This window comes from Cynocephalus volans, chromosome 7 (genome assembly GCF_027409185.1).
Source record: "Cynocephalus volans isolate mCynVol1 chromosome 7, mCynVol1.pri, whole genome shotgun sequence".
Taxonomy (NCBI): Eukaryota; Metazoa; Chordata; class Mammalia; order Dermoptera; family Cynocephalidae; genus Cynocephalus; species Cynocephalus volans.
In genome coordinates this window covers 81181386-81194279 of record NC_084466.1, presented here as the reverse complement: position 1 = coordinate 81194279, position 12894 = coordinate 81181386, and positions in this window count along the sequence as shown.

Genomic DNA, 12894 nt, shown 5'->3' with positions numbered 1-12894 from the left:
AGACATAATATTTGTAAATTGCAGTACACTCTGCTAAGTGCTAGATTAGGAACACATGCAAAGTGGGATGGGCTGATGAGAGCAGTTGACTAACCAGAAAAAGTTGGTCTGGACAGCAGAGATAGAGATCTTACTACCTCCCAAGATTACAAGGGAGAATAAATGGAATAATCTATGCAACAGTGCTTTTGACCTTTGGATAGCATTATATTATCTTAGTTATTACTAAAATAACATCTATTTTTGAGCTAGCTGAATCTATTTTCTACATATTTTGGTTGGCTTAGGCCCTCTTGTTGACTGTCTTAACTATCAGGAGTAAAATGATCACTTCAGGTGCTTGGCTCCTGTAAAATCAAGGTTAAGGTCATTCTCCAAATCTTACTATCTTAAAACAGCAAAGGTTTATCTCTCAAGATACATGTGCATCTTGGGTCACTGGGGAGCTTCATTCCCTGTCATTTTCACTCACGGACATAGATTGGTGGAGCCATTGTCTGAATATTATTGCTGGCACCAGGGCAGGGAAAAGATATTCACAATGAATCTGACTCCAGCTCTTAAAGGTTGTCCCCTAGAAAAGATACAGGCCACTTCCGCTCACATTCAGTGGGCCAAATAAGTCACCGGACCATTTGTAGAGGTGCAATCCTATCATGTGCTCAGGAGGAGGAGGAAATATCCATAAATAGCTCTAATGACTTCCATATCCCCAAGCCATAACTTCTCATGCACACCAATAGAAAGGAAAAGGCATTTAGAAGATGTTCCTTCTTATGGGGCAGAAAGAATTAGAATCCAGAACACTGCAATGCTTCGCTGCCTGACTCTAATATAGGAAGAAGAAAGCTAGGCCTTAATGCATTCTGCTGCCCATCTCTATGGTGACAACAATTGTTATGCAAGCCTCTTCCTTCGTTTCCTTTCTTTTCTTTCTTCTTTCCAAATAATATTAAGTGCTCAAGTACGTATTAAGCTAAAGAAGACTTCACTGACTGTTAACGGGAATCTGTCCCTGTACTGGGCACTGTGGATTCAACAAGAGACGTCAGTACACCATAGTTAATCATCAGATTGTTTCCCTGTATTTGGTAAGAAAAGATGGAAATACATGAAAGGAGTAAAAATAATTCTAAACCCAAGTATATGGAAACCATCAGAGACCTGTCACTCCCATTTACCCACTGCTATCATTGCTGCTCACGGCTCCTGCTCAAGCCTTCTTCCTTCAAAGACTGAGAGAAGAAATGGAAAATAAAGGCTAGGTGTGCAGGGAGCTGTGCCATTCGCCAGGCTTCATCTCCCTGTGGTGTTCCTGAAACATGGATTAACAAGATCGTCCAAGGCAGGGGCCTGCAGGAGGATTTTGAAATTTTATGTTTTCAGTTCAATGACCCAGAAATTTTAATACAAGGACATTACTTGTAATCAAGTACTGATATTGAATTTCAGGGTCTGTATTTCTATTTCTGCTTGTGGTCACAGTGGCTCCAAGCACAAGTCAGACTAATGAGAAAAGAAGTAGACTAAATATATAAATGATATGCCCAAGCTAAGTGAAGACTAGATAATATCACATCATGTTGTTCAAGGGAAGTTTTCACAGCATTCCAATAAAAAGTGTGGGAGCGTTGAGTTATCACCTGACATACAGACATACTGAACTCAGATGAACCCATGCTGTGCTGCACGGTAAGAGCCATATTCAAGTGGCAAAAGCCAAAATGGAGTGTAGTAGCTATGAGATTTTGTTGGTTTCAAGAAGAAAGTGGCTTTTTCATTTCTGATAAAATCAGCAAAGTAAGATGTGATGAAAAGATCTCAGTTATACCAATTACTGCTTAAGAGGTGATTGTCAATATGGTACTGACAAGTCTAATATGACACAACTCTAAGCACAAATTGTTGAAAGGAAATGTAATCCAATCATATGATCTTGGTCAATAATTTGCCAAAACCAGACCTGAATAGGTCTTATCTATTTGAGAAATTCATAACCTGAGTTCAGCCCTTGTCTTTCTTGACCTCTGTTGCTTTGGACACTATTGAACAGATTTCCTCTTTCTGGAAACGTTCTCTCCCTTTGGGTTCCATGACTAGACTCTGCCTTCCTGTTACTCTGAGGGCTCCTTTCCAATTTCCTCTGTGAGGAACGTTTCCTTCTGCTTCTCACATGGTCCTGTTCCTTGCGTCCCATCTTAGCTCCCTTCTCCCCAATCTCGTCTGTACTTGTCACTCAGCTTCCACAAATATGCTGACCACTGCCAAATCTCTTCCCTCAAGTCCACCCTCTGTTTTTGAACTTGATACCTAGAGCTTCCACCTGAATTTTTTTTTTTTTTAAAGGTGACCGGTAAGGGGATCTTAACCCTTAGCTTGGTGTTGTCAGTATCATGCTCAGCCAGTGAGCTAACCGGCCATCCCTATATAGGATCTGAAGCTGTGGCCTTGGTGTTATCAGCACCGCACTCTCCCGAGTGAGCCACAGGCCGGCCCGCCTGAATATTTTTTAAAAAAATGACTATCTACTTTGAATGCCCAAAGCAAGGTATGATCTTCATGAGTCTGATACCCTCTTGTAATCCTGTTTCAGTCAGTGACATCACCTGACCAATCAACAGAGACAGAGGCTTCAGAATCATCCTTGACTTTTTGATCACCAAGTACATTGTAGACATTTTACATCATAAATATAACTGGCATTATCTATACCTTTTTTAGGTGTGTGGCAGGGGCAAATGGGCTTCCTGGTTTTGGAGCATTTAGGCTGAACAGCTTTTTAGCTTGGTTAAGGTGTAGGGTTCTTTTTTTTTTAAAGATGACCAGTAAAGGGGATCTTAACCCTTGACTTGGTGTTGTCAGCACCACGCTCTCCCAAGTGAGCTAACCGGCCATCCCTATATAGGGAGCTGAACCCGTGGCCTTGGTGTTATCAGCACCACACTCTCCCAAGTGAGCCACGGGCTGGACTCAAGGTATAGGGTTCTGTCTTGCCATTGTCCCGTTGGTGAGTGGCATTTGAAGGTTGCTGGAGAGAAGGTGGAAAAATATGCAAAGGAACCAAGGAGTTCCCTTGTAAATCAGAAATCCTGACCCTTTCCCTTTAAGGCTTTAAATTATAACAGCACTTCTGATGGGCTGGGATGGCCTAAGAAAGCTCAGTTGTCGGAAATGCATAATAATGGCCCTGAAGAAGAAATCCACCATGACGGTGGTGATGATGGTGATGGGGCTGGAGGAGATCCGGCCTCAACCCCAGGGCCTGTCTTGTCCCAGGGGAGGGTCAGGTAGGAACGGAGTGATGGAGCTGCATCACATGCTGATCCACCACCTTGGACTTTGGGCTTCCTTAAGAGCAATAACTGATTAACTGTAAATGAAACTATCATCTCTAGAGTTGTAAGCAGGCACCTGGTGTCATGTGGTGTGGGTAACCATTGCTGCAATCTTCACATCTGAGAGGGGAATTCGGTTTTCTGTACCAGCCTCACTAAAGCAGAGGCTGGAACTTTAGGTAGTGCAACCAAACTTCTGAGTTGCTTTTTCTGCACAACAATAGTAAACAGGACTAACTCATTTGGACTAAGTAGGCACCTGGAGGATTTTCCTTTTCAAGGAAGGGAAATCTCAGAGAATAAAGAATGGACTTCTCACAAGTATGCAATAGAAGATCAAATCTCCCACCAGCCACAAAATAAATAAATAAATAAATAAGTAAATAAATAAATAAATAAATAAAAGCTTGAATTTGATTTGTTTGTGTATTAACTTAAATGTGACTTTATTTCCTACTGCAGCAGGTGAAATAGGACGTGGGTGAAAGTTCCTAGGACAAAGTCTGATACTTGGTGGGTATTCAATCACGTTAGGATTTGATTCTAAATCTTGCTTGATCAGACACTCATAACACTGTCTTTGAGATGTCAAAGAGGACAACCTGGTCTCTGCTCCAAATTGGCATTTCCTCTTCAGAGGAGTTAGTCCAATCTTTAATGGGCTTCTAACGTCCAGCAGAGGATGTTATATTCACGCACTTGTGACTCTACAATATAGACTGCATGTAGAGGATTATCTGGCTTCCTTCCATCTCCCGCCTCTTCCCCCAGGCCACCAGTCTCTCAGCTGCATTGCTGCAGTTTCTTACTGGGCATTTCACCTCTACTCTTTAATCCGTTCTTCACACAGCAAGGAAGCAGGATCTTCTGAAACCCTTCAATGGCTTCCCCACTGAATTCGGAATAAAACTCGACCTCCTCATCATGGCCTGAAAGATTCCAAATGATCTGGCCACTATCCATTCTGCATCCTCAGCCAGCCAAACTCCCTCCCACATCAGGATCCCAACCCTACCCTTTCCCTTTCCTTAGATGTTTGCTTGACCATCCTACCCAAAGCAGGAAAGTGAGCTCTTTTCTGCTATTCTCTAGCTCCACAACTTCTTGTTCAATTTCTTGTATAACACTTCACAGTCTATATTGTTTTATTTGCGTGTTTACCTTTTTTGGTCATCTATGCCCTGCACTAGAATGTAAGCTCTGTGTATGCAGACTGTAGCTGATTCATTCATGACTGTGTCCACATCCTGAACAGTGGCTGGCACGCAGTAAATCTATGTCAGACGACTGAAGCAAGGTGGTTTTGTTCAGTACTTCCAGATTATGGAATCATACACTAAAGCTGCCCTTGGGAACCACAGAGAATAATTATCTGATGTATTTCTTTTTCTGAGTGAATGTATGACAACACGCTCTGTCTTGCTGAATCACTTAAAATAAATGTGTAGCGGAATATCCAGCAAACTTTGATTACAAGCAATATTCAAATATATGTAATCATAACAGAAATGGAGAAGTTTTTATTCACAAAGTGAGTCTATCATAACCTCCAGGTCACAGGTTCAGATCCCTGTACCAGCCAGCAGCAAAACAAACAGACAGCCAGTCTAAAATGTGTAACTTCCAAGCTAATTGTAGTTCTATCTGAAATTTTATTCTTGACCAGAAAAGGAGGGAGAAAATGTTCAACTTCACTAGTAATCAAATAAACATACATTAGGATAACAATTAAGATATTATCTTTCTTTCATGTTCAAATGATCAAAGATTTTGTTTTTAAGATAAAGTTTATTTGGCCAGCCTGACGTGAAAAAATCGGAGTACACTGCTAGTAAAAAGTAAATTGGCAAATTTTTTTCAGAGTAATAATTTAACAATATGCACAAAATTATTGCACATTGTCTACCCAGCAAGCCCTGCTGATAAAATAATAGGAATTTATACAGCAATTTAGCTACTCGGATTTTTATTATAAGGTTGTTTATAATTTGAAAAGACTTAAATATATACCAATATATAACTAAATATAACCATATATATATATGTTAAAAAATAATAGAAAAATAATGCATACATATAATTGTATGTTTAGAAAGGCCTTTATGTTTTTACGGAACATTTATTTACAAGGAAAAATTTCCATGCTATGACATTAAGTGAAAAAAAAAAAAAAACAGGGAGCCAAAAGTATATAGTATATCTCAATTTTGTTAAAAAATAAGTATTCATATGAATGTGTAGAAAAAAGCCCATAAAGTAATACATCAAATGTTAATAGCAATTATCTCTAAGTGGTGGGATTACTAAAAATGTGCTATTAAATATCATAGACAGTATAACTTTCTGTATTCCTCACATTTTCAACAATGAATATGTATCAATTTATGATCAAAAAGTTTAATTGAAAAGAAATGAAAAAAAGAAATGAGAGAGGGAAATAATAAAACAATTACATGCAAAATCATTTGTATTTGTTAAAAAGCTTAAGAGAAACAAACCCACCCAGACCTTCTCAAAGGTTGATATTTTCCAAGCAGTTCTACAAGCTTTAAAGTTGAATCAGCAACCTCATGGCAAAATGACATTCTTGGATTGTCACAGGGGGCCCAAGATAAGACAGGACGGATGCTAACTACTAACTATCAAGAGCTCTTCACCTCTAGAAAGTGCTGTCAATAATGGAGTAATAACTGTTCTGAAATGAAGAGAGGAACTGCAGTGCGATTCTGGGCTGTCTTTTTTCTTTCTCCTTGGTGGTCGGCTGGTATTGGGGATCCAAACCCACGAACTTGGTGCTACCAGCACTACGCTCTAGCCAAGTGAGCTAACTGGCCAGCCCTGGACCCTGTCGAGGGTCCTTCTCGGAATCTAGGACCTGCTCTCACCCATCTTTTCTCTATTTTCCTAACAGAAAATGGAGTTTTTAAGGAGGCATTTAAGGCGATGCGTAAGAAGGTTGAGAAGGTGTTTTTAAGGAGGAAAAGCTCAGGTCTATGCGTGTGCCACAGGAAGGTAAAGAGACTCTCTTATCTGTCCACTGCCACAGCCACCCCCATCTTTACTCACCTTTTACTGCTGCTGTCCTCTCAGCCACTGCCCTCCCCGTGGTTTCGGAAACAGGGCAGTCACGTCACCCTGACTCTGACACCAAGGGGAGCTGCACCCTTGGGTATCTTTAAATGAAGGGAGAAAGAACTTGTCTCATCAGCATTCATACCAATCCTGACCAATTCTGCTTTCCTTTATTTCTGTCTCCCTGTAACTCTGATAATAGATTTGTAATATGCAGAAAACCCTCAGGTAATCAGAACAGAATCTGCAAGTATTCAGAGCATAATGAAGCAGAACTCTCTATTAATGGGCTTTTTCTTTTAAAAAAATCTTTTCTTGGGCCGGCCCGTGGCTCACTTGGGAGAGTGTGGTGCTGAGAACACCAAGGCACCGGGTTCGGATCCTATATAGGGATGGCCGGTTCGCTCACTTGGGAGAGCATGGTGTTGACAACACCAAGCCAAGGGTTAAGATCCCCTTACCGGTCATCTTTTAAAAAAAAAAAAAAAAATTTTTTTTTCTTGTCTGCAAATAATCTGCTACCCCACTGGATTACCTATCTAGTGTCCCACAAGCCACAACTATATAGGATTTTCCTGAAGACCTATGAGTCAGTTTCCTAGGGCTGCCAAAGCAAAGTACCACTGGGCGACCTAAGCAGCAGAAATTTATTCCTTCACAGTTCTGGAGGTCAGAAATCTGAAATCAAGGTGTCAGCATGGTTGTTTTTTTCTGGAAGGCTCCGAGGGAGAATCTGTTCTATGCCCTGCTGTTAGCTTCTGGTGGCCTGGCAATCCTTGGCATCCTTTGGCTTGTAGAGGCATCACTCCAATCTCTGCCTCCATCATCACATGGGGCTCTCCCTGTGTGTCTCTCTCTGTGTCCCCTCCTCCTATAAGGACACCAGTCATATTGGATTGGGGCCCACCCTACTCTGGTATGACCTCATCTTAACTAATTACATCTGCAACAACCCTATTTGCTTGTAAGGTCCCATTTGGAGGTACTGGGAGTTAGGACTTCAACATACCTTTCAGGAAACATGATTCAGTCATGACACTGTATGTCTTCTGTATCTGTTATCCTCTCGTCGGTAGTTTACCAAGGGCAGAGAAGGGGGCATGTTTGGCCTCAGGTGCAGACAAAAAGGGAAAATAGTGAACAACAGAAAAACATAATACAAATGGCTAAAAGATGGTGGCTTTTTATTATCAACTTGGGCCAGCAGTTCTAAACAATGTCAGTGAATAAGATACTGCCTCCCCCACCCAATCTGTTTGCTTGTTCCAAATAATTAATGTGTGGTAGTTTTAAAAATACATTCAAGCTGGCCAGGTAGCTCAGTTGATTAGAACATGGTGCTGATAACACCAAGGTCCAGATTCAATCCCTGTACGGCCGCCACCAACAACACATACATATCCATACAGATATAATCACAAGTTCCTTAACACTCCTTCCTTCCAGAGGTGCCCAATTCCCTTCTTCTGCATGTGGGCTGGACTTAGCTCAGTTGGTTAGAACATGGTGCTGATAACACCAAGGTCCAGATTCAATCCCTGTACGGCCGCCACCAACAACACATACATATCCATACAGATATAATCACAAATTCCTTAACACTCCTTCCTTCCAGAGGTGCCCAATTCCCTTCTTCTGCATGTGGGCTGGACTTAATATTTTTCTTTGGTAACTGAAAATGTTAGTTCATACATGACCTATTTACAGAACTTGAATTCTATCTTTAAATAAAAATGTATTCTTTTTACTAGTTGTTTTAAAACTAAAGAAGGAATCAAGCAAATATAAAATTAAGTATAAAAATAAAATCATTTGGGCCGGCCCGTGGCTCACTCGGGAGAGGGCGGTGCTGATAACACCAAGGCCACAGGTTCGGATCCCATATAGGGATGACCGGTTCGCTCACTGGCTGAGCGTGGTGCTGACAACACCAAGTCAAGGGTTAAGATCCCCTTACCGGTCATCTTTAAAAAAAAAAAAAATTCATTTTCAGTAATTACTGAAAATAATTTTCTTGTTTACAGCTAAGAGGGTATGAAGAAAATGATTTGGTACAGTTGTCAAATATGCTAAGTATTAGCCACTGCTTTCACAGCATTTAAACTTGAGACTGGGAATTCTCTGAGGGGGATAAGAGCTCCAATAGGCAGAGACGACTACGTCTTCCTCTTCACTGCTCTTTCTGATGTCAGAGAGGTAGCTTATGTAAATAAAGAGTGAAGTCATGTCCCTCCTTGAGCTGATGAAAATTCATCAGACAAATTCAACAAAGGTTTCCTGAGAATGCACTGTGTGCTTGGAATACATCTGTGGACAAACAGACTCCTGCCTTCTGAGGGAACCTTCTAGGAGAGGGTGACAGCCAACACATAAGTGTATCGTAGGATAGAAGTGGGTAAATGCTTTGGAGGAAAAAGAAGTCAGCAGGACAGAAAAGGTGGGCGTGCCTGGGTGGAGTGGAGCGGGCAGGCCGTAGGATTATGCAGGTGGATAGGGCAGGCCCCACTGAGAAGACAGACTTGAGCAAAGACTCACAGGAAGCCACGGAGTTTGCTGTGCAGATAGCCGGGAGAAGATGTCCCTGACAAAGGGAGCAGCTCAGGCAAGGCCCTCCGGAATGTGTACCTTACCTCATAGGTTGGAGGAGAGGCAAGGAGGCCCGTTTGAGCAGGAAAGAGAGAGGGGAAGCTTCCCCAGGAAGGTGGCGTAACCTCGGGGGAGGCAGCGCTCTTCCAGGGGAGTGCCTGGGCCAGCTCAGCTGACAGCCCTCCAGGGCGACATTCCCAGCAGCTGGGGAGCGAGGCTCCAGCTGGAAGGGGGTTCTGGCCAGGACTCCCAGCACCCCCCACACAGCTGGATTTATAGGACTTGAGTCATGCTATTTGGATAAGGAATTGAAGGGGCATCATAGAAAGTTAGCATATTGGGGCTACTCACATAATCCCTAAGGTAGCTGACTAACAGCTACAAAATGCCAAAGACCCATGTTCTACAAGATTTTGCATAGATGGGACCAAGATCAAAGCTAAACATAACTTTGAAGAAGATGAACAGCGCGGTGTTATAATGCCAAGGTCAAGGGTTTGGATGCCTGTATCGGTCAGCCGCCAGAAAAGACGAAGGTCATTCAGCAAGGAAATTGCAAAAGGCCACAAATGTTTCCTGGCTGCTCTCTTTTCCCGGTATCTGAGCTCCATGACTGTATGCAAGCTGTTAGTAAGAAAGAAGTGACTCCTATACTTTTGTGTGCATGTTAGTCTGTGAGGGTTGCCTTAAAATACTACAGGAGCGTATTTTCTCCCAGTTCTGGAGGCTGGAAGTCCACAATCAAGGTGTCAGCAGAGTTGGTTCTGCTGTGACCTCCCTCCTGGCTTGTTGAGGGCCTCTTCTCGCTGCATCCTCACCTGGTCCTTCCTGCCTCTGTGCATACTTGCCTGGTGTCTCTTCCTCTTCTTCTTTTTTTTAAAAATTGGTTATAAATATTCATGAGATACAAAGCTGATTGTCACCCCCTGTGCCCATGATGTGAGGGCCAGATTCATACTGGCAGCATACCCATTACCACAAATTGCATTTGTACCCCGTGTCCCCCACCCAATATCCCCAACCTCCCTCCCCCGTCCTGCTTTCCCCTCATTCCACTTATGTAGCCCATACAATGTTCTCTCCCTCTGCAAGTCCGATGCACCACTGTGGTCTTTCTTTCCTTCCTTCTTTCTTAGCTCCCACATGAGTGAGCACATGTGGTATTTATCCCTCTGTGCTTTGCTTATTTCACTCAACTGTAAATTTCTTCAGGCTCATCCATGTTGTTGCAAATGGGAGCATCTTCCTCTTCTGATAAGGACACCAGTCCTATTGGATTAGGACACACCCTAATGACCTCATTTGAAGGTCCTATCTCCAATTACAGTCACATTGGGGGTTAGGGCTGCAACCAATGATTTTGGGGGGACACAATTCAGTCCAGCATAGTGTGTTACGTTACCTAGCATCATTTTAGGCATTAAAAACCACAAAATTTCAGAATTGGGCAGGCTATTAGACATGTTAAAATTTAATTTTCCCTCAAAGCCAGAACCCCTGGCAAACAGGTCTTAATTCACTGGAGAACTGAACTCTACCAGTTGGCAAGTCTATTATACAGGAATAATAATTTATACCATGTAAGAGTCGGAGGGATTGGAGGGTTAGGCAAGAATATTGAATTCCAAAGCAAAATTGATCTGTAGTAATAAAAAGAGACTACAGGAGGAAGCAATGATAACCAAAGTAGAAGCTGACAACACATCAAATACAGGGCCCAGAAAGGTAGGCATAGCCCTGGATTAGGGGCAAGGTCCCCAGGGGCTGTCTTAACTTTACACCTAACACTGACTTCCCTGCGGATGTGCTCACCACCCCCAGGAAAGGTGTGGGATGATTAAAAGTTGAGATAAGCACACGAATAGGCTGTGCAAGCTGTCATGGGATATAGATGAGGAAAGGGATAACCCTTCTTAAATATAACTTCTCTTCTGAACTTGGATGCTTCTTAGAGTGAAAGGGGTGTGTATCAGTCTGTTTTGTGTTTGTATAAAAGAATACCGGAAACTGGGTGATTTATAAAGAAAAATGACATTTATTTCTCACAGTTTCTGAGGCTGGGAAGTCCAAAGTCCATCTGGTGATGGTGACAGTGACTCAGTGGTCTCACATTGCAAGATGGTGGAAGCAGAGAGAGCAGAGAGAGCAGAGAGAGAGAGAGAGAGAGAGAGAGAGACAGACTCTCCTTTTTTTTAAAGCCCTCAGAACCATGCCCCTGACCACCATTTGTAATCAGTTCACTACTGCATGGTCCTACAATCCAATCAGGCTCCACCTTTTAATCACCATAATAGGATTTCCCACCCTCAACAGTTACAGTGGGGGCTAAGTTTCTAATACATAAAACTTGGAGGACACAATTCAAGCTTCAATGAGTTTTGGGGGGACATAGTTCAATCCACTACAGGGTGCTATTAATAATTATGCCAAGACAACAGGTGCACATGGGGAAACTGGGGCATATGGTCAGTCCAATAAGATAGGGTTATTGCCAAGGAAGGCTCAGTGGATAAGCATGGGGTGGGCACTGGGTGGGAGGATCACACCAGAAGTGGCCTTTCACGTGGAGTGCTGCAACATTTCTCCTTGGCCATAGTGGGCCAAGGGCAAAGGAAGTTAACAAGATAAACCCTTGAAATGTCAAGCTCTATAATATTCTGGCAACCCCCAAAAGGCCATCACTACTGGTCCCTTTCCTTTACCTTCCACTCATTGATTTTAATTTTCTTCTTCTCCAAGCTTTCAGATGTATATTTTAACCCTTCAATAGTCAAAATTTAGTGCTTGATAATAAACTCTTTGTTGAGCAATTGGTCGTTCAGCAAGGAAATAAAACCAAAACTTGTCACCAAATTCTGTGCTTTGGCAGTAGATTATGCAAAGCAGCCTTTCCTATTAAGACATAACATAGAATCTGAAAAACACAACTAGGAGCTCAGTTATGTGTCCCACATGTGTTGTTACCAGTCATGAGGACTTTTCCATTTTCATGACAACTTTTCATGACCTTTTCTTCTCTGCTCCCTTACAAACTATTCCACTTTTCCCCTTTTTAGGATATGATCTTGATTCATATTTCGTAGAAGAAAAAAGCAGTCATTAAATGGAGAACTCCTTCAGATTGTAGGCTCAATTTCTGAAAATTTACCTGACGTCCTTTCATGTTTTTCTGCTTTTTGTGGGTTACATGGAATGCGAGATGCCTCTAAGAATATACAAGTGGAGGAATTGTGTCTATAGCTGGGTGTACCTGTTGCTAAGGAATAAGTACTTGGAAAATGTCCTTCAAGTGCATGAAAACTGTCCTCCTGCCTGTGCTCTGGATTCTGTCACATCACGCTACTTCAGGAAATTCCCTTAATCAGTGGTACTTCGTGTAGCTGTTATCTTCAACCTCTCTACTTGCTGTGTCTCAGCAGTAGCATTAACACATACTCAAACCTCTTTTGCCTTTTTTAAATTTGGTGGCTGACTAGTACGGGGATCCAAACCATTGACCTTGGCGTTTCTTTTGTCTTTTAAAACAAAATAAAACAAAACAAAAATTGCATCAATCTTAAATCCCCTTATAGTAACTTTTCTCTCATTGAGTGTGCTTTTGCAAGCTGAGCTTGAAAAACACAACTGCGAAAGTACCCCATTAAACGTCAACAATCAGCCCAAGGACATAAAAGCATGCACTTATCTTGGCAGGTGTCTTAATATCCGTCTTGGCATAGGAGAACAGAAGTAGTTTGCCTGGGAGCAACTGTCAAATGACTGGGGGCCGAAATTCTTAGAGTTAGAAAATGTTATCAGTAAACTGCACATTTTGAAAACTTGGGAGAGGGAGCCAGTTACAGATGGCTCCTTCCCTCTGTCCCTACTCCTCAGTGCCACATATACTTTTTTTTTTTTTGAT